General features: G+C 42.4%; 1 pseudogene; it reads left to right on the top strand.

Annotated features, from left to right (window-relative positions):
* The first annotated feature begins 12,651 nt into the window (after positions 1-12,651).
* On the top strand, positions 12,652-23,016 carry LOC126509577 (60S ribosomal protein L32-like; annotated as a pseudogene).
* The last annotated feature ends 2,133 nt before the right edge of the window (positions 23,017-25,149 follow it).

Below are 25,149 nucleotides of genomic sequence, written 5' to 3'. Positions count from 1 at the left end.
GTGTGTGTGTGTGTGTGTGTGTGTGTGTGAGAGAGAGAGAGAGAGAGAGAGAGAGAGAGAGAGAGAGAGAGAGGGAGGGAGGGAGAGAGAGCTCATTCCAAGCAGCTCCAATGTACTTTGTAGGATTTGAATTTTCTAGACATGAGAGAGACAGAGAGATTTCTGATCACATCTCATTACTAGCAGCTTCTATGTACTTCATAGGATTTGTGAATTTTCTAGACATACATTTGGCTCAATTCATCTAAATCCTTCCCTTCTATCAGTGTAGTCAATGATTGATGAAGTGCCTGCGGCTTAAACTTTCCAGGCTCCAGATCTACTCTACAGGAAACGGTGCTGTAAAGTGATGAACCTAGTTCTAATTCTTCATTTCCAACTTTGTCTCCCTAAGTCTAAAGATACCTTTAAATTAAATTTTAGCTCATCTAGCTCACAGCCTGCCTACCAAAAAATGTCGAGTGCTCCCACTTGTTCTCCTCCCTGTTGGTGAGACAAGACATCTTTCTAACCCATGTCTTGTTGGGTGGTTTAGAAAAAGCCATTGTTAGCTTTTCTGTAACTTTACTAAAATTCTTATTTTGAGACCGAAATTATAGAAATGAATGCACAGGAAGACTCATGGCCAGAGGTAGCTTTTGATCCCTTCAGACAGACAGGGGTGAGGGGAGGCATCTGCAGATTTGGATTTGATGCACAGCATGTTTACAATTCTTTTCTGCCTGAGACTTGCCCCAGGTCCTTGGACTTGCAGTGTGATGCTGCAAGTCTCGGTTTGTGTAACCCACTCTTCCTTTATGAAGGACATGTATCATACTGTAGGTTTGGGATGCTATTGTCGTGCTCTGTAAATAATAATAGGTACAGAGCAACATTAGTCCAGAGCATTCCATGCAGGACAGGTTATCTAGGAAAGCAAGGAGCCTTCTATGGTAGCCAGGCTTAACTGCAGAGCATATAGTTCAATTCCATAAACCATAATTACCTAAGAAACAAGAGCCAGAGTCTAGTGAGCACTGTGCTGTTGGGCAGCTCATATCTAATGTAGATTATTCTGGTAATTGTTATACAAGTGAGAAATCACTGACATTTTGTTAAGCAAGACAATTGCGATTCTTAGTTCCCTGCCCAGTATTTGGGCAAGAAAAGCTATCTGCAGGCTGGTAGTGCACCTTCTTCTGGATTAGGTTAAGTGACAGGTAATGCCTATAATGGCTGCCGCCTGCCTGTTGCTATGCAGGGGCTTTAATGCTGAATACGCAGAGCTGTTTGACTACACATTGACAAGATTGGGGAACACTCCTTCCCTATCTCTCAAAACCTACAGCCTTGGGTTTTAGGCTTCAGTGGACTGTTCTTTCTTTCATAGTTGTTTTGGAAATTAAGGATGTGTGCTCCTTCTGTATTTTCTTCTCTTAAGATATGTTTTGTCTTTTCAGCCTTTGCTAGAACTTTAGTTCAACCAATGTACACACGTGGAGAGTCTGCCCTGTTTGTTAATGCCTACCATATTTTTGCACGCAGAAACGAAGGTTATATTCTTACAGCAAATAAAAAAAGATGCTTTGAATGAACTTTCTCACTTGAGTCATTTTTTTCTTCCTAGAATTCTGATGAAAATGTTCCCCCAACCCCAGTTTGGCAATATTCAGAATTGCTTCTCTTGTTGGGGTGAATACAGCAACTCGCCCTTTTCCATTTATGAATTTATGTATGTCAATGATTGCATGTTTTAATAATCTTATCAGTCATGCATGTTAACTCAGTAAGTTAATTTGCTAACATGAGTAACCTGTGATGGGGCTACTCAGTGGGTAAACACTCTTGTTATGAACTCATGTGACATTCCAGGGTAGCCTAGCTAGTGATTAAGAACTGGGACTTTACAGGTAGAAAAACAGATTATTAAATCTTGGATCTGACTGATGTGTTCTGTACTGAGTTACATAATCTCTCTCAACTTTTGTTTCATTTACTATGAAGTGAGGATATAATGTGACCCCACCCAGAATAATGTGGGGTTTGCTAGAGGGAACACACTGCAGTTATTAGCTGTTGTTTCTTATGGAGAAAGGAGACCTAGCCTGAGAAAGAAATTGGACCTTCAGTTAAAGAACCGTGTCCCTCACTGGTTCTCTCCATGACTTAGGTGATCATCTTCCATTGCAGGGTGCTGTAATAGGAGCAGGCTGTATCTGCCGCCCGGCTAGCTTAACCCCCTGAAATAACCACACAGAAATTGTATTAATTAAATTACTGCCTGTCCCATTATATTTAGCCTCTTCTTGGTCAACTCTCACATCTTGATCTAACCCATTTCTATGAATCTGAATCTGTGTTCACCATGAGGTCATGGCTTACCAGGAAAACTTCAGCATGTCTGATCTGGAGGCTCCATGGCAGCTCTCTGTCTGACTCTGCCTTCTTCCTTTTAGAATTCAGTTCTGTTCTCCCCGCCTTTCTAAGTGCTGCCCTATCAAAAGGCCAAGGCAGTTTCATTAATAACCAATGAAAGCAACACAAATACAGAAGGACCTCCTACACCAGCAGGGATTTACTGCCCAATTGGCTATTTGCACATCACCCCGTATTCAAGGCCTAGCATAGTCCTCTGTATGGTAGAAACACAATATCGCCACCCCAATATTCCTTTGTTATGTGCCTCTTGTACTTTAGAGTTCTTGCTCCTCCAACTATAATGGTTGTTTGTTCCTATCGTGCCCTAGTTTCCCTGACATCCCTGACCACCTCCCTGCATCTTGTCATCTACAGTAGCATCCTTCACTTTATTCAATCCAGCACGTTTGCTTTACTCCTCCCCACACAGTCTGCTGCACAGAACTTGTCCTGGAGGAGCAGCATGATTTAGACATCAGTAAGGACAGCCTCCCTTTCTGCAAGATGTCTTACTGACTGTGACTCTTTTAGGGAAAGATTTGTCTTTGTCTTTTTGGGCTTTTTGGAACCTTCCTCTTCCAACGCTGAGGCTGAAATTCTCGTGAATGTGTAGAATGACCCATTTTTCATCCATCACAGGACACAAGTTCTGGGTATTTTCCAAGCATACTAGCATACTCTTGAAAATGATTGAGATAATTCTAGGTCTCATCTCTGCAAGAACAAAGAATTCAGAGAATCTTCGCAATGGCAGTTTTCCCTTCCCTATGACCCAATTCTTAGGTAAGACTAGTCCTTGTAATAAAATAGCAGAATCACTACCCCTTCTCTCTTCTCTTTCCTGTCTCTGACCAGCATAAACTGCAGGAGTTCTAGTTATGATACCACTATACACAAGAACAGGTCATGGGCATCACTCACAAGTACCCAGAGAACACTGATCTTCGTTCTTCCTTCCCATAACTGCCTGCATCCTGTCGTGTACATGCACAGCCACATGGAATGTGTTCCAGCATTCCATTGGCTGTGGTTTCCCCTTTCCTCAAGGAGTAAGATATGGTTGGCTTAATTTTGAGTCTAGAATTTCCATCTGCAGCCCTATTCCTAAGACAAAGGAAGGTCACTTAGTCTTCTGCAAGACTGCAACTTGTTTCCCATTGAATGCCAGCTTCACTTGATCAATTAACTTTGATCTGTTTCTAATGAACAGATACTACTGGGCCAATACTTTGATTTATAGGAAGTCTGTTGAAAGCCAGAAGGAAAAATATTCTAGAACTGGAGTTCGGCAATACATGAAAGAGTAAACCATGCTTCTGTGCATGGTGTTGGTTACACACCCCAGTGACCTCAGTAGCAAGAGGAAGCCCTTTTGTGCCACAGATAAAGCAGGATTGTGGGGTAAGTATCATTTTCAAGACTGAAAAAAAAGCACTTATAAGTACGAAATATACTTTATTATAATAAAAGGATATTGAAAACAGCTTTGGAGTGATGGCAGAGGATGGTAACTATGGTATCCTGTTCTGACCTCCACACACACACCTGCACAGTTAAGTTCATCTGGCAATTTCTGTGACTTTTCCATGGCACGTTCATGTACATGGGTAATATGTTCAGCTAATCAGGAATACAGAAATACCTCATCTAAAAATCAGTTGCTGCCCTTTTAGTCACAACTGTCCATAGCACACTAGTGAAGAAATCTTAAATGGTAAGGCATAAAGGTAAAAGGATAATAATATATAACATAATACAAATATGCATAAAGTGCTAGAGATTGGAATTATAGAACAAAACTCTAGCACAATGGATTTTAAGTTTATTTGCTGTTTTGAGTATCTGCCATGATCCAGGGTCTTTATATACTAACATATTTAATTCCTGTAAGTCAATCTGTCTGGGAAATTTTAAAATTCTTATTGCTGATTAGGAAGTTGAGACTCTGAAATTTTGTAGCTGGCTGACATGGAATGAGTGACTCAGTTGTCTAGAATGTTCCTGGAATGCACGTGGCTCTAGGTTTGATTCACTGCATTGTAGCAAGGATATCTATAACGGATGACATATATGATTTATATGATATTTTCACAGTGAAAGGTAAAGAAAAAGTCAAACAGAAATGTTCCCATGGCGGGGCTCCATATCATCATTCTGCCTCACAGATTCTTCCTCATGTTGTCCCTTTACAAACGTCAGACCTGCTTGCCCATGCCATGAATCTCCTAAAGTTCAGCCATACTCAAATCATTATGGCACAAAATTCAGGATGAATTTTTACCTAAAATACTATATTTCTAGTTTCATTCATTCTTTCATTTAGATTGTTCCCTTTATTGAAGCTATACTGTACAATTGGCATTCTGTATTTGTGACTTCTACTTCATGAATTCAACCAGCTAAAGGGTAAAAACATTCAGGAAAAAAATGTCTATTCAAAATATGTGCATATCTCCTTTGCTTGATTTTATTCTCTACACAATACAGTATAATGAAATTTAGATATATACATTCTATTAGATACTTTAAATGATGTAGAGATGATTTATATTATATGGGAGGGTTGTCTATACTGCGTGTAAATGCTGTATCATTTTCCATGGGGTTTGCTCACTTGCAGACCTGGTATCTGCAGCATCATAAAAGCAATGCTTTGTGGACACAGAGTGGGAAGTCTTGTGATTGTGCAAATATTACTCTTCATAAATCTGGCCTGGCTCTTTATATAGCATTGTTTGCTGAGTGCATTTTACCCATCTCTCATCAGTTAACCCTAATTAATGACTCTTTTCTCAATGTCCCCAACACAGTTGATGTGGGGAATCATTCTCTCTTGGTTCTGTCTTCCCACCCTGGATAGATGACTCTACAGCATCTTTATCGTATCCAGCATCTTGCGGGTGCTATATTTCTTTTCTTCTTTAAGTGAGTCTTTGTCATTGAGTCATTCTCCCCATCTGCTGCCAAAACATCCTTGCATTTAATTTTCACAGAAGAAAACCAACCCAACTATTGAATAACTAACCTTCCAAAGCATCCTGATGTCAATTTCCACTGACCGTTCTGCAGCCTTTCCCAAGGTTGTCTGCGAGATTTCCCTTACTGAGCATGAGCTATTATTTACCTGGGTCAGCTACACTCTCTTTATTTTCTTCTCTCTCCTCCTTTTTCTATGTTGCTACCATGTCTCTCCAAAATTATGCCAGAGCCCCTTTCTTTCAAATTTCTCCTCACAAATTATATCTTTTCTCACAACTTTAATTATCCTTCATTTTATCCAAACCCATAAGTCCTTCCCTTTATTTTTGTAATTCTCTATCTGCATTCCCAACTACTGGGATTAGCAGTTGGATTTCTTCATCTGAGAGCTTTAAAAGAACTAAATGGGAGCCTTGTTTCTAGATTCATCTTCAAGTTCCACACAGTCCTCTTTCTGGTGCCCATGTGTCTGGATATTGTCATTGTCCTTTCCATCTATTTTCAAAGTCATTTATCACTCATGTTTCTTTGTTTTTTCTTTTGTTGATTTTTCGAGACAGGGTTTCTCTGTAGCTTTGGAGCCTATCCTGGAACTAGCTCTTATAGACCAGGCTGACCTAGAACTCACAGAGATCCACCTGCCTCTGTCTCCCGAGTGCTGGGATTAAAGGCATGTGCCACCACCGCCCGGCCACTCATGTTTCTTAACCTCCATATTCGCCATTGGTCATGATTCTTCTCTCTAGCATTATATTACAATCTCCAGGTTCCTTCCTTAGAACATTATGTTGTAGGAGATCAGTCCCTCCCCATCAAGTCCCTTCAAGAAACAGAAAGTTCCCTTACCGATGATCAATGGTGGAATCTTCATTTGAAGAAACAGGCTTGTCGTCTACTGTCTCATCCAGTGGCCTCCTCACAGATTGACACACAGCATCTAACTGCAAGCTGACAACTTTACAGAGAGGTCTGGGTGTTTCTGAATCCTCAGACAGTTTCACTTACCTCCTACTCTGTTACCATACCCAGCTTAAAGAGAGCAAATGAGAGCAGAAACATTTGAATGCAAATACAACAAGCTCAGAAAGCATGCAGTTCTGTGCAATGAATAAATTTGTGGAGAATATATTACTGTCCTTTCCCTGGAGGGCAGAGTTCTAAATGATAACAGCTATTAATTCTGCACACTATGATTGCTGTTCAACCTTCACACCAAAAAGTTTCTTTACTGAACAGGATCTTTTCTTGTTTCTGTTTACATGAGTGTTTTCCTGAAATGTCTTCTCTTTCCTATTTGTTGTTACCTGAATTGTTCTCCAAAGTGCAACAGAAAATTTACCTTCTCTTGTCTATGGGGATCTTACCTTCTCAGATGAAAATAATGTTTTACTTTGATTTATGTTTAACTCTCTGTGAGCCTAATGCTTCACTTCAAGTGACAGCTTTTTGTTTGCTTTTTAACGAGTGAGCGGATTGGTTTTTCAGATAAGGTATCTCTATGTATCCCAGGTTGCCCTGGACTTACAATCATTCCACCTTAGCTTTCTGAGTGCTGGGATTAGCAGTGGTTCTCAACCTTCCTAATTCTGCAGCCCTTTAATACAGTTCCTCATGTTGTGGTGATCCCCCCAACCATAAAATTATTTCATTGCTACTTCATAGCTGTGATTTTGCTACTGCTATTTTTGTAATGTAAACATCTGATATGCAGGATATCTGATGTGTGTGACCCTCAGATTGAGAACTAGTGGATTATATTGTGAGCCACAGTACCTAGTGGATTGCATAGATTTTAATACTTCCCTGAACTGACCGAAACAGTGCTGTCAATGGCACACGTTTCAAGCACCTGAGCTTAAGGGGGACATTCTCATTCAAACTGTCGAGGAAGTCTTCCCATTATAGACCCCCAGGCCTCCTGTGCTAGTGCGCTAGAGTTTTTATTCTGCTAAATTCGGTCAGCACCTGCGAGCCAAGGGTGGGCTGAACACTGCCTTATCTTCATGTTGTTCTCCTTTGACCAGTTTATCTCTTTATATCAAAAATATTTTTAAAATGCTGCATTGTTCCATATTCCTCTGCTTTGTTTTTTAAAATTCAGAATTCCCAGAGAAGGCAGTATGTCGTAGTCCTTAGGAATGGAAGGCTTGTCTAGGTGTTCTACCCCAGGAATGGCCACGTGTGGAGGCTTTGCAGGAATACAGTGGTCAGAATGTGATCCTGTCTCCTGAAACAGATTGGAATGGGCCAGGTGAAGATATGGTAGGTACAAGGTACACGGGCAGTTGTTTAATCGGCAGCTGCTGGACTGTCAATCAGCCAAATGAAACAGACGTCACTCTGGGCAGGCTGCTCTCATTCCTGGCAGTGAGCTTGATTGTGGTTAGTGCCTCAAGGACTTGGCAAAGGCACCCACTTGTAAAACTTATCTGGTTTATTGCAATGGACTGTATTCAGTGCTATGGGGGGGGGGGGGTGAACCTATGAGTCACTTCTTAGGCATTGCTGCCACCTGGTGTCTTTCAGAGGAATGAGTTCTAAGTGATCTTAACTGGTTTTTTAGGATAATGACTCAGATTTCCAAAGGACCAGCAGGCAGTGGGGAAGAAAGCTGTCATTCTGGTAATAGTGCAGAAGCTGTGTGTTCGAGCCACTAATAAGCTGTTATTGAATGTGTGTGTGTGTGTGTGTGTGGTGTCATCCAGTTAATTGTTTGATACTGGTATGATTTGATACAACTGACTTCAGTTGTTGACACCATGGGTCTGGTGTCATGCAACGGGTGTCATCTTAACACTTGTGATGACCCTCCCCTGTCTTAGTTTATAGTTGCAGTCTCAGACATCTGGAGGAGAGATGGGCACATTCTAAGGAGGAGAAAGAACACGAACAAAAAGAATATTTGATGAACAGGGAAAGGCTGACACTGTGCAGGTGTGGCAAATACTTGAGAGGCTAAGATGTGGTGTGCCCCTCAGGATAGGCAAAGGTAAAGGTAGATATATTTTATGTTGATGTATTAGAGATTGTGTACTTGTTATTAAAAGTAATTGAAAGATTTTTTTAAAAAAATATTGGCAGGATTCTAGTGGGATAAAATTTAAAGCTTCAAGAATCATTGTGGCTGTCAAATAGAGAATTTCAGCAAGGATATCTCAGAGATGGGGAGAATTTGGGGCCAGAGGAGGAAGTGTATGTGCATGCCTGAAGTTGGAAAAGAGAATCAACAGAACATGAATAGGAGGTTGGAGAAAGATGTTGCTGATGATGAGGGTGAAGAAGGCACTGGTTACATGGGAACATGTAGTGCAGCTGGGCAAAGTTTGGGAGGTGAATTGACATCACTTTATTTATCAATTGTAGAATTTATATGACAAGAATTAGTGGATTAAGATGCTGGTCAGGGGCTCCAAAGAAAGTTCAGATGTAAGCCAGAAATTTGAAGAGTACAGAATCCATAAATACTGAGTTTGTGGGGACATTTAGCTTTTTGTTACTTGAACTTATCATTATTTTTGTGGTTTAGGTCAGTGGTCTCCCCGCCCCCTGCCTCCCCGAGACAGGGTTTCTCTATAGCTTGGAGCCTGTCCTGGAACTAGCTCTTGTAGACCAGTTTGGCCTTGAACTCACGGAGATCCACCTGCTTCTTCCTCCTCAGTGCTGGGATTAAAGGTGTGTGCCACCACCACTTGGCTCTAGGTTAGTGTTTTAGTTAGGGTTACTAATGCTGTGATAAAACACCAAGAAAAAAAGCAACATGAGAAGGAAAGAGTTCATTTGGCTTACATATCTGAAATCACAGTCCAATGAAGGAAGCCCAGGCAGAAACTCAAACAACTCAGGAGCCTGGAGGCAGAAGCTGATGCAGAGGCCACAGAGGAATGCTGCTCACTGACTTTCTCTCCTCATGGCCTGTGCAGCCTGCTCCTATAAAACTGGCATGCCACCACCCTCATTAGGTCGGGTCCTTCCCCATCAATCACTAATTGAGAAAATTGAAGGTTCGGTTCCTTGCAGCAATGTCCAAAGATAGGAAGTGAATGTATTATGATGTCTCTGACACCATTTATAGACGACACAATTGATGAGTTATTAACTCATCCAGTGATGAGTTCATAATTGTATGGACTCAAAGGAGGTAATGGAAACTTAGGAGACAGAATATTAAACACCCTCAAGCTTGCTTGCCTACAGCCTAGTCTTATGGGGGCATATTTTCAATTGAAGTCCCTTCCTCTCTGATGACTTTAGCCCATGTCAAGTTGACATAAAACTAGCCAGCATAAAATAGTGATCCAGTTTGGATATGAACTGTCTACAAAAGTATCAATGGTTGAAGGCTTGGTTCCCTGCAGCAATGTCCAAAGGTGAGAAGTGATTGGGTTGTTACGTCTCTGATGTCATTAAATCTAACTTCATTGATATCTAACGCATCATTTGTTGGGTTCCCAGGAGGTGATGGAAGCCTAGAAGACAGAATCTAGAGAATGGAGTGGGTCCTTGGATGATGGCATCAGGGTTGTCTTTGCCCTGCCCCTCCCTTTACTGCTTTCTCCACTTCTGGCCTCCAGGAAGTGAGCAGCTTTGCTCTATAATATGATTTCCTCTGATGATTCTACCTCCCCATAGACTCTGAAACCATGGAACTATGTGACCATGAACTGAAGCCCTGAGTCAGAAAAGCCCTTCCTTCCATAAGTCTGGTTCTGTCAGGCATTTTGTTATAGTAACAGGACACTAACACCCAGAGTTCTGTAAATGTAATTTTCAGAAGCCAAGACCTTCCATCCACAGGGACTTCATACCAGTCAACACAGATAGGGAAGTACTGCTTGGATTTATGTTACATGTAATTCGGTGGCCGCTGCCTACATAAAACATGTAGTTATTAAAAGAGACAGGATCCACAGAATCTGGAAAGAGATACAAAAATGACCTTAGGAGACAAGCAAGATGGCTCAAGAGGCAAACAAGATTGGCTCAGTGGGTACAGGTACATGCCACCAAACTCGGCAAACTGAGTTCAATTCCAATGGTGAAAGGAAAGAACGGATACTCTCAAGTTGTCCTCTGACCTCTACATCCATGCTGAGTGTTCATACACACAAATAATAAACAAACAAATGAATAAATACAATCAAAAAGAAAAGGGGAAAATGGCCTTAGGGAAGTATAGTCTTCTTGGTTTGTGTCAGGAACTGGTTGGAATCAGCAAAGCCCAGGGCCTTCAAAGGTTGCTTCACAAAACAGAAGTTGTGCAGAGTGTTTGTTCTTTATTATTTCTTTAGAATATTCAGAAAATATGCTGTGTACGTCAGCAGTACATGCACAAGCCTGGCTCTTATTTTTATTTATTTACTTTTTGAAGCACCAGTCTTTCTGTCTTTCACTGAATTCTTTCCCTGCCCTCTAGGCCAGGGAAGCCACAGTGAGCATGCATTCCCTCTCAAGGAATGACAATCTACTGTGTAGAGAGCTTCAGAAGAGAGAACAACTGGCAAACCATGCAAAGAGGGTTGTGCATGGCTCGGGAGAACAGGAAGAACTGCTAACTGTGGCACCTTACAGGAAGAAGATCGGGCAGGACCATGGACCTCCTTCTCTGACTTAGCTGCCATTTCCCACCCCAATGCCACTCCCTACAAGTACACCAGTTTCCTTGCCCTCCTCACTGAGCTCATTCCCTCCTGGTTGTCTGATGAGCATGTGTTCAGAAAGCATGCATTCAGAGATTATATATCAACTGCCACGACAGAAGACAAGACATTCTCCTTATCGGCAGGTGAAAAGCAGGCTGGCATGACACCAGCTACAGAAGCTGACTAGAGGAATCCTAATAATAGTGAAAATGGATAAGTGTGATTGAAAAGACCCTGAAGAGAAAGGCTTCCTCCTCCTATAAGTGGCCTCAGGTGACCTGGGAAGATGATCACAGCTCTCTCGAGTCAGAAGACCCTACAATATTATGCAAAACAAGAGGTTCAAATCTTCGTGTTCACTCAAGAACACCTGTGAAACTGCCCAGGCCATCCTGGCATATCCAAAAACGCCACCAGGTATCTGAAATAATTGGAAGAATTCATGTGTTCCATTCAGATGGTGCTCTGGTGAGGATAGTAAGTGCACCTGGGAAACACAGTGGGGCTGGAATAGGGTCCGTGGCACCAAAAAAGTGCTGACTTCTTGCTGCACGTGCTTAAAAATACAGAGAGTAAAGCTGAACTTACGGGGTTAGATACAGATTCCTTAGCTATTGAACATTCCAGTGAACAAAGCCCCTAAAATGAACCGACAAACTTACAGAGCTCATGGCTGGGTTAACCTGGATACATTGTAATCATTTTCACTGAAAAAGAGCAAATTGCTCCGAACCAGAAGAGGAGGTTACACAGAAGAAAAATAGATCCCAGAAGAAACTGGGGAAACAAAACCATGTGGCATGGGAATAAATTCGTCATAAAATAAATGCAGATAAAAGTAAAAATAGAATGTAAATCAGTTCAAGCTGGGAGCATGTGATTTAGGGAAAAGTAAAATAAGACTGCAAAAGGTATTTATTGTTGAAGAAAAGAGATGGGAAAACAATGTTGAAAAATGACTAAACGGATGAGGTTTAAGGTTAAAACTAAAGAGTATAAAAATGTGAAATGAAAATGAGGCAAAGGATTCCTGATTTAAGACATTCCATGGAATCTACGTAATAAAATTAAGAGAAAGTCAGTAAATTTATTTACCAAGAGTTTGCATAAATGATTCAAATTTCTCAGCAATTATATCCAGGAAAGACAAATAATGAGCACAAAAGTAGATGAGAAGTCACAGTGTCACAAAATGAAAGCAAAAGACCTTAAATTGCCGAGTTCAGTAGATTATCACCGTTCTATTGCTGTGAAGAGATACCGTGATGAAGGCAACACTTATGAAAGAGCATTTAACCAGGGGCACGCTTACAGTTTCCGAGGGTTAGTCGTGACCTTCATGGCAGGAAGCAGATAGGCATGGTGCTGGAGCAGTAGCTGAGAGCTTTGCATCCTGATCCACAGACAGCAGACAGGAGACTGGGCCTCAAATAAGCTTTTGGAATCTTGAAGCCTACCCCATGTGACACATCTACTCCAACAAGGTCACATCTCTTAATTCTTCCCAAACAGTTTTACCAACTGTGGACTAAGCAATGAAGTATGGGGGCCATGCTCATTCAAACACCACATGCTTATTTAAACTCTTCTTCCTCGGCGCTACCTGCAAGGTGGCTGCCATCTCCTTTGCGGCATCATGGCTGCCCTCTGGCCTCTGGTGAAGCCCAAGATCATCAAAAAGAGGACCAAAAAGTTCATCCGGCACCAGTCAGACCGATATGTCAAAATTAAGAGAAACTGGCGGGAAACCCAGAGGTATTGACAACAGGGTGTGGAGAAGATTGAAGGGCCAGGTCCTAATGCCCAACATTGGTTACAGTAGCAACAAGAAAACCAAGCACATGCTGCCTAGTGTCTTCCAGAAGTTTCTGGTCCACAGCATCAAGGAGCTGGAGGTGCTACTGATGTGCACAAGTATTACTGTGCTGAGATTGCTCGCAATGTTTCCTTCAGAACCGAGAAGCCATTGTAGAAAGAGCAGTACAGTTGGCCATCAGAGTCACCAACCCCAACACCAGGCTACACAGCGAAGATGGCTTGCATGTATGTTTTATTTGTGTTTAAATAAAATTACAAAACTGCCAAAAATAAAAATAAACACCACATGAATATAAAATGGAACAAAACTAAATACAAATTTGACAACTAAATTGTTAAATTTAAATAAAGTGCATGAGTTTGTCAGAATATTTTTCTATCTTATTTTATCTTTGTGTGTGCATATGTGTGTGTGTGTGTGTGTTGTTAAGAGTGTGTCTACAGGTATGCACACTCATGTATGAACTTGCAAATAGAAGCCAGAGGACAACCTTGGGTGTCTAAAAACCCATTGTTTTTGTTTGTTTGTTTTGTTTTGAGACAGGGTCTCTTACTAGTTTGGAGTTCACCAAGAAGGTAGACATTGGGACCATTAAGTCCTAGAGAACTGCCTGTTTTCATCTGTCTCTACCTCCCCAGTGCCTGACTGCAAACACATGTCTGGCCTTTGCTACATGGGCTCAGGGCCTCATGCATGCAAGGCAGTTTCCTGACAAATTTAACTCTCCTTGCTGAATGTTGTTACCACTGGACCGATGCATTTTTATTTTGATCATTGAGAAAACTGTCTCAAATAAATAAATATATGGAAATTGGTTTTATATTAGCAATTCTCCTTATGTCTTTGAACTCATTTTTTTTTGGTAATGTGTCCCCAAATGAGCACATAAAAATAGCATCTGTCAGTTTAAATAGATTGTATTGTAATTTTATGTCATAACTGAAGAAATGGAAACTACATGTTTTAGAGAAAAATTTACGACCTGGGCTTCTGAAGTAACTACTTTCTTAGTTTTTAAAGTATACAGATACATTTTATTGCAATTCATCAAATGATTATGTATACTAATGTATTTATATGGAAATATCACCTATCTATCAGCTATATAGTCATTTACTATTTGTCTTAGTTAGGGCTTTATTGCTGTGAAAAGACACCATGACCATGGTAACTCTTTTGAGGAAAACATTTAAGTGAGAAGCTTATAGTTTCAGAAATTTAGTTCATTATCACCATGGTGGGACTTGGCATCACGCGGACACGGTGCTGCAGAAGGAGCTAAAATTCCTACATCTTGACCTGCAGGAAACAGGAAGTGGTCTGCGACACCGGGCATGGCTTGAGCATATATGAGACCTCAAAGCCTGCCTCACAGTGACATACTTTCTCCAACAAGACCACACCTACTCCAACAAGACCACACCTACTCCAACAAGGCCACACTTCTAACAGTGTCATTTCATTTGGGGACCATTTTCTTTTAAACCACCACAGTATGTATGGAAACATGCATGTTATAATACACTTACATCAACACTGTTTTGTTTTCCTGTTACTATATTAGAGAATTATCTAGGATCTGACTCCTTTACCCACCTTCTTCTAATATATTACACAGAATTCTATCAAAGCACTGCAAAGTGGGCTCTGTAGCATGATTAATAAAAATTCAGAGAGAGATATTGGGGTTCAACATGAAGACCAGAAAAGCAAAACAGTCACCTTACCTCTACCTCAGTCTGAAATGGTGATCCTGCCTCCATGAATCCTCAGAATGAGACTGTGTCTGAGAGCTGTCTCCTCCCATTTTATACATCTCTCTAGTCGTGGGATTAAGGGTGTGCACCACTACTGCCTGGTTTCTAAGGCAAACTAGTGTGGCTACTGGGATTAAAAAAGGTGTGTGTCATTGCTGCCTGGTCTCTAAAGCCAGTGTGGCTGTTTTACTTTTCGATTCTCAGGTAAGCTTTATTTATTAAAATACAAATGAAATGCCACTACAGGGCTCCAAGGCATGATGATCTAAGCCTTCATCCATGCTATGTGTCCTGTGTTCACCAGTGGTGTGTGGCCTAAGCTTCACCAGTGCTGTGTGGCCTATGTTCACCAGTGCTGTGTGTCCTATGTTCACCAGTGCTGTGTGGCCTAGTGTTCACCAGTAATGTGTATCCTAAGCCTTCACCAGCATTGTGTGCCTAGCCCTACACCGGTGCTGTGTGTCTCACCCTACACCAGCACTGTGTGTCTATCCCTACACCAGTGCTGTGTGCCCTATGTTTACCAGCATTGTGTGTCTATCCCCACACCAGCACTGTGTGCCTTGCCCTACACCAGCACTGTGTGCCTATCCCTACACCAGTGCTGTAAATCTTTTTACATGGCTGATGCTGGAGAGTGAAAAGCCCTAAGGAGGCTTTTATACTAACAATGCCAGGAAAAAAAATGGAGACCAAGATCTAAAGTAAGATGACACCTGCTTGCAGGTGTGTAAAGCTTTGCTTGTAAGAAGCAGAGACATCATTCTGTTGTTGGAAGAGAATTTGTAAGCCCTGACATAGTCCACTGGTCACACTTGTCCACAGCACATCTGGAGGATGCAGAGATCCAAGAGAGAGAGTTTTGTTCTAGAGAATTTCTTGAGTTCTAGTAGTCTTGTAGTAAACATTTATCCACTCTGAGAAAGTGTTAGCAAACACCACAAGACATTTATTTCCTTGACAAGGCTCATCTACAGCATTGCTTTAGCTGCTAAAGTTTTTATGCATTCTACATAATTACATGTTACAAGATTTAGCGGGATAAATAAACCATGTGTCTAGATAGCTTCCTGAAGTTTTAAACGAGGGCTCCTGATACTATCTATGCCCTGTTACTTAGCTATGTACAGGACAATTACCAACGCTAAGAATGACAACAATAATTCCTTTGGTTTTGGGAACATTCCCACCAACGCTTGGATACAAAGTTATTTAAAATGGGGTCCTAGACTATTGATATATTTTACCTGTCACATCCAGAGTTACCCGAGATACCTCAGTTGATTTTATGTGATCACTTACATGAAGTGGGAGCTTCACTGAGGAACTCTGGGTAGCCTCAGTATTTAAGAGCAGTCATCACTGGGGTTGGAGCCCTACTCTCCCTTCAGGGAGTAAAATATTCCTTAGAGTGCTTTCTTTCTTTGCAAAGGGGCAAAGTCTTGTTTTTTAAAACTCTATGGAGGGAGTTCTTTTTCTATCTCCTGGTTTTCCACAGTGAAAACCCCCCCCCTTGAGCACTCTCTTTCATAAGCTTGTGGGTTCTCAGAGGTGTAATCTGCCTGGGAAAATACATTAAAGGGAAAAGTCTAAAAATTCGGCTTATTCTTGTGTCTATAATGAGTGATTCTGGGACCTTAGAACCATACAATTGTATTTTTATTGTTGAAACACCTAAAAGTTAAAGTTAACTTGAGGTGCCTGGGATCTCTACAAAGTCTGTGCTTCTGAGCCAGGATGTTTAATGGATTCAAAGTAGAACATTTAAACCTCAGAGACACAGCATCTAAGTTGATCATTGATAAGGTTCATGTAGATGCCCAGTGAGAGCAAAAAAGCTCAAAAAGTGATGCTTGTTAGGCACGCTTTTTGTGTGCTAAAGGAAAGAGACCTTTCCCTGGGAAGAAATGGTAGAGAAACCTATGCTGTTACCTGCTGAGCCTTCATGCTGGCCTGTCAACGGCTGTTTTCATTTTTTATTTAAATTCTTTCTTTTGTTGAAAATAGATTCTTTTTCCTAAAATGTTTTCTGTTTATGGTTTCACTTCACCAACTCCTCCCAGAGCCTCCACTTGGCCCATCACCTCCAAACCCACACCTGTTTATTCTCTTGTTAGGAAACAAGTAGGCATCTAAAAGTTAATAATAAAATAAAATAAAACAGACAAACGGGTGCAGAACAAGATAAGCAGAAGAAAAAAGAGCCAAAAGGCATGAGAAATATATAGATGAGGCTGCACATGTTCACACAAAAAAAAATCCCATAAAAAAAACACAAAACCAGACACCATAACATATATGTAAAAGACTTATAAGAAGAAAAAAAAAGCCTTGACAAAAGATAATGCAATAGCAAATTTCTAGGAATTCATTTTAAGTTGGTTTTGTGCTGGCTGTATACTGCTGGGTGTGGGACTTGCCTTTAAGAGTGGTTTGTGCCCAGTGAGACTCTGATGAAGAAAGCTAGTTTTCACTTGAGAGCAGTTATTACTGGAGAGAGCTTCGGGGTTAGGCAATGGGTGCTTGTGTCCACTTCTCTCCACTGGGACTCCATCTGGCCCAGACCTGTGCAGGTCCTGTGCATGCTCCCTGAGCCCTAATGTGCGTAGTAGGCCTTGTCTCCTTGATGCCTTCCAGTCCCTCCAGTTCTTAAAATCACCCTGCTTCCCCTTGAGGGGTTCCGTGTGCCCTGACAGGAGGTACCCCATTTAGGATAAGTATTCTAAAGTCTCTCACACCCTGTACACTGTCCAGCTGTGGGTCTCTGTACTTCTTCCCATCTACTTCAGGAGGAAGCTTCTCTGATGATGGCTGAGCAAGGCACTGATCTATGCGTATAGCAGAATGTCGGTAGGGTCATTGTATGGCTACTTTCCTTTAGCAGAACAGTAGTGTGTGGTTCTCCCCTAGGTCCTTAGCTTATGTCGTCTCGGGTTCTTGGCTGTCCGAGCAGCGTTGAGGATGGCTTGCATTTCATAGAATGGGCCACAAAGCCAATCAGCTCTTGGTTATTATTCCCGCAAGATTTGCCCCACTATTACACTAGTGCACTTTGCGGGCAGATCACTATTGTAGTTGTTAAAAGTAATAAAATATTATGTGATTGTTATTGAACTCTCAGTGCCTTTTTTCTTATGTATCTCCTTCAAACCATGTTGTCCACGAGTGTAACTGGTTTTATGTGAGGGTGAGATTTTTAACCCTTGTGGAGAATCTGTGACTTCGATGATTCTTGATGTGTATGTCTGCTGCTTAGCTTCTCTGTAACTCGTCCTTCTGCTTCTGGATGAACTTCCTGCTCTCCATTCTTTGCCTGCTCAGATGGAGACCCCATGGTACTTTTCATTAACTGGAAAGTATAAATTCACAGTTGCTAAAAATACTGGGATTATACCACTTCCTGTTGTCTCAGGAACTCAGCTGGGCGCCAAGAGTAACATTTTCTGATCTGTCCTGCCCCATCTCCCATTCACCCCACTCACGTTCATGACCATCTCCCACTCACCCCCACTCATGTGCATGACCATCTCCCACTCACTCCACTCATAATCACGTCCATCTCCCACTCACCCCACTCACGTTCATGACCATCTCCCCCACACCCCACTCATGTTCATAACCATCTCCCACTCACTCCACTCATGTTCATGACCATCTCCCACTCACCCCACTCATGTTCATAACCATCTCCCACTCACTCCACTCATGTTCATGACCATCTCACACTCACCCTACTCATGTTCATAACTGTCTCCTACTCACCTCTACCCAAGCTTATGACCATCTCCCACTCACTCCCACTCATGTTAATGACCATCTCCCACTCACCCCCACTCATGCTCATGATCATCTCCCACTCACGTTCATGATCTTCAATTACTGCATGTCCCAGCTGTCCTTATTGCCTTTGCCTATCATGCCTCCAATGGTTGATAGGCATCAGCTAGTGAACCATTATGACTTTGGAATGTGGCAGGAACCCACCCACACTGGACAGCCCTGAGGACACGGATACGGGTGGGATGAGTTAGTTATAATCTTAAATTCTAGGCAGAGAAATGTCAAGGTCATAAGCCAATAGTGCTCAGTTAGATAAGCACCTGGTACAGAAAGGTCCGGGGACCCTGTACTGTGAATGTGCTCTCGGGGCCTCTCTGGAGACTCCTGCCACTGTCTGGACTTCACTAGCGCACCATTACCGACCAGCTCCGCAACTCTATGGTGTATGAACTGTCTGAACCGTGTGACTTTGCATGGGTGACCCCTTCCAGCAATTGCTTTCTTATGGATCAACTACATCCAATAATAGCTGGAATGATTACATTATAAAATGTACATAAAGTTCATAACGAACGCAGTGGGGTCGAGTAACCATGGACTGAAACCATGAGCCACAGCCAATCTTAATCCCTGTGAATTGCTTCCCACGGGTCTTTGATCGCAGTGACTGAGGCCTTCACAGCTGTGGGATGTGTGTGCAGGTGTGTGACGTGGGTGAGCGGAGGGGAGGAAGGAAACCTAATTCCTTTAAAGAACACAGGCATAGGTCCAGTACTTCCTGTGAGAAGATCTCCTTGGGACAGGGCTTGGCATGTCCATCTACTGTGTCCCCAGCACTTGCAGAAGTAAGCTGTTGTACACTGGTCTGCACAAACCACAGAGGCAAACTCGTGCCTGGGGACACTCGCTTTTGAAACAGGTCTTCCTGAGTTGAAGAGCTTGCTCTTCCTTGCTAGTTTGACACCACCCTAAGCAGCTGAAGTATTTCTGTCTCCCCGCACTGTGGCATCTTTCTATTTTTATTTTTGTTGGCATTTTACTAGATTTCTCAGACTGACCTTAAACATCCGATGGTGCTTCTCCTGCTGCGTTAGTTCTGAAACCACAGGTGTGCACCATCACCTCCCGTGGTCTTCTTTGAAACAACGTTATGCTGTGGAGATGCGGGGCCCCAGAAACACCTGCCCTGGCCTCATTTGTTTTCAACAAACACCTGCTTTTGGGGAATCCCGCATGTCCAGCTTGCCAACTCCTCCCTCAGGCACTCTTCACAGTTGCCTGCTGGCTTTCCGGGCTGGATGACTGGAAGGAGGTGTGGCCAGAAACCATCCTAACACTGATTGCCGTGCCAGGTACCCAGCAGGGCTTGGTGACAGTGGTCAGGAAGTGGTGGAGAGACACAGGGAGGAAGATGCCAGCCCAGTCAGGTAGGAGACAAGTTTCTACTGCACATTTTCTGAGATTTTCAGGCTTTCTCTGATCCCTGCTTTCCCAGGTGACATTTTTCAGCTGATATCTTGCCTGTTCAGTGATGATCAAAATCGTGATACGCTGGAATGGTCATTTCAGAGAAATGGCTTCAATTTAGGTTCAGACTCATTTTCCCACAATGACTCTGGAACAAGCTGAGACTTCCCATGTGGAGTCTGGAAACTCCAGCCATTACTCTGAGAGGTCAGTTCAGAGTACCGAAAAGCTGAATTCCTCATTCTGGCTTTCAGATGGGACAAATCTACTGAATATGAACAAAAAGACACTAAACTAGGTTAATGATTCTGGTGCTCAATTATTTTTCCTGCAGCTCGAGTTAAAATTGGAAGAGTTGTTGTAATGATCATCTAGCTTGTAATTAGAACACTGCCTGCATTAAGTGGCCACTTCTTAAACCGCCTAGAGCTCCAGTTGGTCTGGCCCTGACCTCTGTGTCCGTTCACAGTGCTCTCACATTTGACCACACTTCATTCTCCCCCCAAAGCAACTCTCATAATTTGGAATTTCACACTGGATGTCTCTCTGAAACACACACCCACCCACCCACACACACATAAAACTCTATGACATTTTATTTGGGAATTATAAAACGCAAAATAACCCTTAACATTGCCTAAGGATTGCACTACTTTGAGATTACGAATTACAAATCAGTTTATCAAATAATAAAGGCACTAGCGGGAGGTTTAGAAGTGTAATGTGAAAATATATCCAGCAGGTGGCACTGCTGTGTAGGAAGAAAAGTTACACTGTGCCAAAGGTCATAATAGAGTAGAGGCTGGCATGTGGTGTTCCTCGGAAGTCAGCTGAAGAGTCTTTAGCCCTTCCAATCTCTAGGCACCATCGTAGGTATGGATGTGATGGCTCAGTGGGTGTGAGACAAGGTGGTCTAGCTTGTGGAATCCACAGTCTTAGGGATTCATGTGTGTCTGTCTGCCAGGGACCTGTCTTGCTGATCTTCTAAAAAGAAACTGAAAAATCAATTCCATGACCAGTTCTATATCACACACTGACTGTCAGGGTTTGTCATCCTCATGACAAAGAAGCCCAAAGGCAAGCTAGAAATGGCTTGACGTAATAGTAGAATCAAAATAGTTTTTTCACAGTAGAGACTGAAAATGGAGGAAGCTTTTTACTGCTGTGGGTAAGAAGGGCAGGAGCAGAGGAGGCGTTACCAAGGCAACAGTGGGAACTCCACCATAATCATATACATTGCACGTACTCATATAAAGGCGCTTTATGGTTAGGCACCCTGAGCATGCTCAGTTGAGGCAAACAGTCCTGAGCATGCTCAGTTTAAGGTTCTAATTAAAAGGAATGATCGCAGATGCATGATGGGGCACACTTAGCTCAAAATTATGGAGTACAAATTGGGTGGTTAAAATGATGGGCTGGAGCACACAGGCATGGTGAACTCATATTATAAAACTCCAGCCCTAAGTAAAGACTACCTGGCCGATTCATTACTAAGGCCTTAACCCTGAAGGTACCCACCACACTCAGCGTCTGGTAAGCACTGCTCTGTGTAAGACCTGGAAGAGCTGGCAATCGCTTGGCTTTGCTGTTGGTGTTTGTCTCTGATGACTGTATGTACAGCATCATTTTTCTTGCCCTTGTGGTCCTTCAAGGATGCGAAGGAAATAAGACAAATTGTGTGCCCTGAAGCGTGGATCCAGGAAGGAAAAGGAAAAGGGACCGTCTATATTCAGAAGCAGATGTTCTGCTTCGTGAGCATTGCTCTACTTCCCATTGACCAACACTCGGAACACATGGCAACAGCCATCACTCTCTCTGTCTGGTAAGGAAACTGTGGTTCAGAGTTGACAACCATATTGAACATTCAGCTGACTAGTGACAGGTGAACTCGGAGCTCCAACTCCAGTGGATACCCTGTGGCAAATATGTGGCTTGGGAGACTAACATGCATTTATCCTACGTACCACAGTGATGCGCTTTCCAGTGTTAGCTGTTGCACTGCTGGTTTTAGGTCAACTTGACAGCGGCTAGAGTCATCTGGGAGATGGGAACCTCAGTTGAGGAAATGCAATCAGACTATAGGCTAGTCTATAGGGCATTTTCTTATTTAGTGATTGATCAGGGAGAGTCCAGTCCACTGTGGGTGGTGCCACCCCTGGGCTGATGGTCCTGGGTTCTATAAGAAAGCAAGCTGAGCAAGCCGAAGGGAGCAAGTCAGTAAGCAGCCCCCTTCATGGCCTCTGCATCAACTCTTGCCTCCAGGTTCCTGACATGTTTGAGTTCCTGTCCTGACTTCCTTCAATGATAAATTGTGAGGTGGAAGTGTACGTCAAATAAACTCTTTCCTCCCAACTTATTTTTTGTCATGGTGTTTCATTGCAACAATAGAAGCCCTGACTAAGACAGGTGGCAAGGAATTATGAGTCACTGAGGGCTCTTGGGACAATGAAATACTGATTTGGCTGAGGCAGGGGATTCTGCATTTCCAGTGAGTTCATTTTTGATAGCAAAGGTGCTGTTTGGAGGTCCTGCCTCCGAGGAGCAAGGCTTCCATCATCAGCTGCTCCTAAGTCTTTTCATTGTCTTAGATTTTGAAGCCAAAAGCAATTCACATTCTCTTTCTTAAGTAGTTAGTTCTAAACAACCTAGGTTTTTATGTTCTAACTTAAAACAACCTAAGTTTTTATGTTCTAACTCTAACGCTTAGCAGTCATCTGGAAAGCTATACGTGTATACACATATGTAAAGAGAAAATAAGATGTTGGTTTCTCTTTAGCTTCCTACAGTTATTTCCTAATGGGATATAAGGTCCATGAAGCCCTTACTCCTTGAGATTTGAGCCATCAGAAAGAATTTTGTGCTGGTTAAAAATGGGAAACTTACACACACATGTACACACACATGAACACACATATTTATGTGCGCGTGCACACACACACATTCCTTACTTCCTATCTCTCACCATGTAAAGTCCTACACTACTTTAGAATTCTGTATCGAGAAAGCAATCACCAGTTGTGGGCTCTTAACCTGGGCCAGAACGACAAGCCAACACTTCTCTTTTCTTTGCAGGGTGAAGTCTCAGGTATTCCATTTTACCAATGAAGAAGGGTCCAAGACAAGGATCACACTCAAGAAAACAAAAACAAAACTACGTGTCTTTGCAAACAGCGAGTGATAGTTTTGTGAGCCCTAAGCCATGTAGAACATCTCAGGAAGAAGATGCTTTATTTTTTGTAAGTCTGCGATAGTAACACACCAAGAGCCTGCCACTATTTCACTTTATCAACTCCAATCATTTGCTCCTGTTTGAATTTCGACAGGGATCACAAATATGAGCCATGTTCAGGCATTCTGATCTTCTCACAGGAGACGATTCCCCAGCAGTTACTCCCTTTGAGCCACAAATGGGTCTGTAAGCTTTATGGTCAACTGGATTTTAACTATGGGAGGACCCCGTACCCTGTGGAAATGGCAATATTAAATTACAAGGTGCATTTTAAGCTATGTACAGGTTAGATAAAAAACATTTGCCTATTTAATTCTCCTTGGTTCTCACAGGCACTGGTTACAGGCTGAGCGGCCATCTTTGTGATTAACAGCCTCTGGCCTACTGTGAATGAAGCAGCAGTTTGGAGCTTAGGTTGCATTTCTTCAGGCCCCATGAGCTATATATAGTGAGTGGGATTCAAACTTTTGAGTTTTAAGACTCTTTTACTAAAAAAAAAAAAAATAAGTGGGTAACTTCTAGAACAAGGACTCACACAGACTCTAATGGGTATCTCTCAGAAACCCTTTAATTATTTCCTTCCCTTTGAATCATAAAATATGGCTGGTGCCCCAACAGCTCCTTCTACTGAGGCGAGGTAAAAGAATGGGAAATGATCAATGGAGTGTGGGAAGAGGCCCTTCACCCCCCGGGGTCTCATTTAAGTCCCTTGCTGAGGCAAGTATTTTGACATAGTTGGCTAGAAACCTCTGCAAACATGAAGTATACATAGAAATTATACTTTCTATCTGAAAAGACCACAAGCCAGGCCATCATGACAGCTGGCGGACAGTGCTCTGGATAGGAGATCTTTCTTAACCACTGTGTGACATCTATGCAACAAAATTAATTGCATCTCTACATTTTAACCTATGTTTTTTGCCTCAGTTACACTTTCTTCTGCCTACCAGTACCCACAGATCTTATTATTTAAAGGAAACCCTCATTCTGACAAGGAAACATGCAGACTGACGCATTTTCCCTGCTTAGCCCTTAGTTATAGATTATCTCCTTTAAATGAAGCAAATCCTCCAGCCCGCAAGCCCTCGCATGGCTGCTGCTCTGCTCAGGGTACAGGCTGTTCAATCCTCGACTGTCCTCAAGTCCCTCTGCCCATTTTCCTAGTTAGTAAACTCAGTAACATTGCTTCCCTCTGATGTATCCTGAATTCCTGCTGTGCTCTGAGGCCCTGAGGGGTCCTTGAGCTCCTTTGACTGCACTGAGAAGCTGTGTGCTTGCTACTGGTGGGCAGCAGCAGCCAGTTTGGGAACCTCGTCATCACCATACTCTGACTTGTACTGAAAGGACCACAGTGAGGACAGGTGGAGAAGGCTTGAAGCAGAAGCCTTTGACGTTAGCTGTACATTAATTCCCAGTGTTGCAATAATTCTATTGTTTCTATAACATCAAAAATCATTTCTATGCATTAAAGATGAATTTTAATTTGAATAGCCAGGGTTTGAATAGTCTGTTTTTGTTTTTATTTTGTTTCCTTTTGCTTTTGAGGAAGGTCGGGGTCCCCAGTGGACGACTATTACATTTCAGAAAGGCGAAACTAGAAATGCTACCACAGGAGGGTTTACAAGCAAAAGCCTGGTTTCCAACTACAGAATAAATGTTTATTTTCTCAGCCAACTTGAGCGCGTTCCTTGGGTCTCTGTGTCTCTGTCTCGTCTGTGTGACGTGAGTCATAACGGCTGTTCTCTCTCAATGAGGAGCATTGAAAAGATACTGAATGTGAACATGATCTTTGAAATCGCCTCCTTCATACTTTTCTCACCGTCCCTGCCACAGAGAATTGACTAACTGTACAGTATGTCCTGTAAATCCTTAATCAATGCGGCCTCTCTGCCCAAGCCACTGCTTTGGTCGCGGGGCTCAGATGGGATGCAGGTGACTGGAAAGGAGCCATTAGGGGAGAACAAGGAGACACTCAATCTCCATGCATTTGAGAGCTAACAAATTAGACATCGTAAGTCAGTTTATCTCATAAATATGTATGTGTCCTTCGGGACAGAACCACTCACTCCAATCCAAGAACAA

The sequence above is a fragment of the Alexandromys fortis genome, unplaced genomic scaffold, assembly GCF_014885135.2.
Source record: "Alexandromys fortis isolate MF-2015 unplaced genomic scaffold, M_Fortis_MF-2015_v1.1 scaffold_93, whole genome shotgun sequence".
Lineage (NCBI taxonomy): Eukaryota > Metazoa > Chordata > Mammalia > Rodentia > Cricetidae > Alexandromys > Alexandromys fortis.
This window is presented reverse-complemented; position numbering and strand designations above follow the sequence as displayed.